At 34.8% G+C, this 5,143-nt stretch overlaps 1 protein-coding gene across 3 annotated transcripts in view; it reads left to right on the plus strand.

Moving 5' to 3' along the window:
• The first annotated feature begins 3,806 nt into the window (after window positions 1-3,806).
• Window positions 3,807-5,143, plus strand: part of LOC144956451 (sodium-dependent phosphate transporter 1-A-like) — a 25,945-nt gene continuing 24,608 nt past the window's right edge. The window contains exon 1 of one of the 3 annotated variants that reach the window (XM_078886954.1): window positions 3,807-3,895. The gene's annotated coding sequence lies outside the window, so the exon portion shown is untranslated. Of the gene's footprint in view, window positions 3,922-4,782; window positions 4,796-5,143 lie in introns of those variants that run through there. The other 2 variants (XM_078886953.1, XM_078886955.1) reach the window with 2 other exon arrangements.

Genomic DNA, 5,143 nt, shown 5'->3' on the forward strand with positions numbered 1-5,143 from the left:
ATTAATAAAATCTTGCATCATCTACTTCACCCTGCTCATAAGATCTATTATCATAAAAACCATCAAAAGTTTTATGCACTTTCTCTATGTAATAAAAGAACTGATTTTATCTACAACGCTTACTCACAGCATTTAACTAAGGAAGTGTCTATGGAGAGCAAGATTTTGGTGTCCCTAGCCAAAATCAACCAATATGGCTATGGAGACCAAAATCTTGGTCCCCCTAACCTCAACGAAATTTATATCGTTTCACTCCTTGGGATTAAGAATGGCTCTCCATTGCAACATTTAGAAAAATAAGATATCATCTCATTTATGATTTATTCCACGCGTAAAATTATCACCAAGCTAAATCTAATATTTTTTTTGTAACCTTCTTGTTGAAAACACAAATACAAAAGAAGTTTTAGATGCTATCTACTTAAGCGTACTGAAGATAATTATATCTTTTATCGATCCACAGGTTGTGACTCATTCTCGCATAGATTTGATCTCTTTGAGATTGCATAAAAGATATTATCTTTTGCGTCAACCTGACACTCGTTATTTATCACGGATCCCGATCTGAGGTTATGAGTCCTTATGACATTTACTGACGAACAGATAGCTCAATAGGTAACGCACTCGCAACACCAGCAAAAAAAAAGAGATTTCCATCCGTGTGAAATTGCGTTTCCGTATGGTTTCATCGAGCTGGAGGACAGGAACCACTGTTGTCAATAGTCTAAAAAAGGAAATTAGCATGGTTTGGACACACTGTCCGCCATGATAATGAACCTATGCAAGACTAAGACTGTCATGCAGGGCAGTTTATTTTTGTTTTCTTAGATCATGAATTTATTGGATGTATTTTTCCAAGAATCAACAGACAAAATAGTTACAATAAATAACATTTATTAAACAACATTCATATAAGATACATGTGTACACGATGACTGTTGGATAGAGAATGACCTTAGCCATTGTTAACTTATTATAGCCTGGAACTAGAACCCTCTAGGACTTACAGTTTGACGTCATTTTTAAGGTTTGTGCAGCGTCTAGTGAGTTGTCGTTAGTTAAGCTCAAGAAAACAAGTGATTTCGTTGGTTGAACTATTGAATACAACTCGAGATTTGTTTTCTTTTGCGGCCAAAGACTTGTCTTTTGACGTCATTTTGTGGTCAGTGCGTAGCCATCGTTAACATATAACCTGACACTAGAACCCTCACGGAACAGAGGAGAAGATGAAGACTGGAAAAAACTATGGCAAGACAACATCAAAGAATGGACAGGCCTGGATCCCAATAGCCTACTGGAAAAGGCCATAGACTGTGACGAATCGCGTTAGGTTGTGACGTCTGTATCCCGCGTTTGATGCGGAACAAAGAATCACATCGCTGCCCCTCAATAGGACCATAAATATTTGGGCTGGTAGACTTGCAAATTGGTAGATTTAGAAATTAGGTTATTCAATGCCCTGAATGAATGCCCTGCCCTGTTTTATTGAGTATAAAGAAAAGAAAGCGCAATGACTTTAATTTTATACATCGTTGTTACATAACCGCGCAAACTTGCGTCACAATCGATAAAATAATATTATAGCGTTAATAATTTTCAGAGGCGCGTAAATCAAAGATATCGTGAATGATCTCGATCTGAAAAAGTTTATGTTAAAAACACAATAATGTTAAAAACACAATAATGTTAAAAACACAATAATACACACATAAACCCCTGCGTATTTTATCTTTTGGATTAGATCTGCATGTATGTCAATTGGATTCAGTAGTCTGATGTCACGCGCCCGGCAACGGCGGCCATCTTGATTCTAAACAAAGAAAATCATTACTTTTTATTCTTCATGCTGGCTCGAACTTTTCATTCCCTTTTCATATGCCTTGTGATCAGAATGTGTAAAAGTCAAAACATGATCAAAATACGCGTTTAAGCTCGCCGGAGAAATATTTCATACGGCGTCCGCCATTGTTCCGATAGTTTAGAGCCAGTGATACTGTTTCCATACGTCATTAGGAAGGAAGGTGACGTTACGACTGTTGAAGACTATAGGGAACAAATCACACCGCTTTATTCATTGAGACAGGGTTGCCATATTGATTTTACGAGCCCAAAAAATGCGAAACAAGTCACCGTAGAAAGCTGCCAAATGTTTTTTTTTTATTAATGCCAAATTTTCCTGTGATCATCATATTGTCTTCTAAACTGCACTTTAAAGAAGAAATAAATCGGGTTGATTTTTTTTCTAATTCAGTGTATAAATGTCTTGATGTAAAACCTATTTAGACCCTGTTTGGTCGTACAATGGCTGAAAATGTGTCGTGAGTGTCAATTTCAATATCAACAAATAAGTAAAATCAGGTTATGGAGTGGGGGGGGGGGGAGATACCCAAAAAATCAAAAATGTAAAACCTAACATATTATCTATTCCAATGCGTGCTTTAAAAATGTGGCCAAGTTTCTGGAATTTTTGTGTTTTGTGTTTTCATCACAACGTTGCCTTCCTTACCTATGGCTATTCTTTAATTTTTCATTGTATCTTTTCTTTGTTTGGACCATTTGACAACTTCTTTTCTCTTCTTTGATTGATTCATTCATTTTTTTTTCTTTGTATTTGAATTTAATTGTATTTATTTCTAAACTTATTTTTATGTTCACGGTCCACTGCAACAAAAACAGATATTTAAAAATATATATATTATATATAAAGAGGGGGGGGGGGGCAGAAAGGAGGGGGTAAGTAAGACAGAGAGAGAAAGAGAGAGAGAAAGAGAGAGTGAAAGAGTGAAAGAGAGAGAGAGAGAGAGAGAGCAAGAGAAAGAAAGAAAGAAAGAAAGAAAGAGAGAGGGAGAGAAAGACAGAGATAGAGAGCGAAAGAAAGAGAGAGAGAGAGAGAGAGAGAGAGAGAGAGAGAGAAGAGAGAGAGCGAAAGAGACAGAAAGAAAGAAAGAGAGGAAGAAAGAAAGACGGAGAGAAAGATAGAGAGAGAGAGAAAGAGAGAGAGAGACAGAGAGAGAGAAAGAAAGAAAGAAAGAAAGAAAGAAAGGAAGAAAGAAAGACGGAGAGAAAGATAGAGAGAGAGAGAGAAAGAGAGAGAGAGACAGAGAGAGAAAGAAAGAAAGAAAGAGAGAGAAAGAGAGAGAGATAGAGAGAGCGAAAGAAAGAGAGAGAGAGCGAGAGAGAAAGAGAGAAAGAAAGAAAGAAAGACACACACACACACACACACACACACACACACAGAGAGAGAGAGAGAGAGAGAGAGAGAGAGAGAGAGAGAGAGAGAGAGAGAGAGTTTTGTACAAACCGACTTGGTCTTTCATGGACACATAAACATATTATAATATTAACTGACTTTTCAACCAGTTGCCTCATCTTGACAAACACTTTCATACCTGGGACTTCGCGAAGCCCCAGATTTGATTCTTTTTGCAAAGATAGATAAGTCTCATTCAAATTGATCGATATTTGAAAGATGAGTCTTCTAGCCAAATGTTTAACTCACTCAATCCTAGAGATGTTTGCTAGAGATTATTTTTGGAAAAGAAATGTTTCAAAATGAGCATGTGTATAGATAGTTTTATTCAACTACGTTTAACAGGTAAAAACTAAAACCATTAGCCTTGATTCTCCGCCTATAATTTGTCTTAGAAAAATTAATAAATAGGAAGGGGGTAAAAGTAACCCGTGTAAACTACGTATATAGTCGGTGTTAGGGTTGAGTGAGTTAAATACGATTTTTCCCTAAGCCCGGCGTAAACGGGTTAAAGATATCAAGTCAATGCATTCTGACATTACAACAGGCAGACCGTGTCATCCAGTAATATAGGACGTGGTGATTTCATCATCATATTATATTATATTATATTACTGAGTTCTGAAGAACTGTTAGGACCCGTTGGTGAGTCTAGTCACATCCTATCATTGGTATGATACAACTGTTACATACGCAGCTTCTCAGATGTTCATTTTATTATTATTATTATTATTATTATTATTTTATTATTTTATTATTATTATTATTATTATTATTATTATTATTATTATTTTTTTATTATTATTATTATTATTATTATTATTATATTATTATTATTATTATTATTATTATTATTATTATTATATTATTATTATTATTATTATTATTATTATTATTTATTATTATTATTATTATTATTATTATTATTATTATTATTATCAATATTATTCATCTCTTTATAAATTTGCTACTTAGTTAATTATACGTAAAACCACTCAACTTGAGCGCGATGTTCCACTTTTTAGTTTTTATTCTAATTCAATGGACTAAACTTATTAAACAGTGTTCATTCTTTGTATTAATAATTTTAAATTCTCAAGAAGTGTTGTTGATTTTGACATCATCTTTACGATTTGAGGAATTACCCCGAAGGTTAAGGTAAAGGTTATCCGGTGTAGAACGCCAGAATGACTCATCCCCAAAAAGACTAAAAATCCTAAAATTTGACTTTTCCTTATTAACGACAAAATATTTTTTTTAATTTAAAAAAAGTACAAAACAACAGCTTCACAAAGTAAGAGATGAATTCACAGTATTTCCAACAAAAAAAAAATAAAAAATCGAGTGCTCACACGGTAGTTTCGGTGTACCACGCGAGAATGGCCGAAAAAAGACTCTAGAGTTAAATTGGCGTACGCGAGACAGACTCTAGAGTTAGCCTCGCGGCAACGAGACTGACTCTAGAGTGTGCCTCGCGTACGCCAATTTAGCTCTAGAGTCTTTTTTTGGTAGAGTCATTCTCGCGTGGTACACCGAAACTACCATGTCAGCACTAGATTTTTTAATTTTTTTTTTTTTTTTGGGACATACTGTGAATTCATCTCTTACTTTGTGAAGCTGTTGTTTTGTACTTTTTTATAAATTAAAAAAAATTGTCGTTAATAAGGAAAAGTCAAATTTTAGGATGGTTTCAAAAAAAAAAAAGACTCTAGAGTTAAATTGGCGTACGCGAGCATGACTCTAGAGTTAGCCTCACGGCCGCGAGACTAACTCAAGAGTGTGCCTCGCGTACGTCAATTTAACTCTAGAGTCTTTTTTTGGTAGAGTCATTCTAGCGTGGTACACCGGAATTCTTTTTGGTTGTTATAATAATATGCAATCCACTTTCTCAAC

Source organism: Berghia stephanieae, chromosome 11 (genome assembly GCF_034508935.2).
Source record: "Berghia stephanieae isolate SIO BIC M18660-M18661 chromosome 11, UCSD_Bste_1.3, whole genome shotgun sequence".
Taxonomy (NCBI): Eukaryota; Metazoa; Mollusca; class Gastropoda; order Nudibranchia; family Aeolidiidae; genus Berghia; species Berghia stephanieae.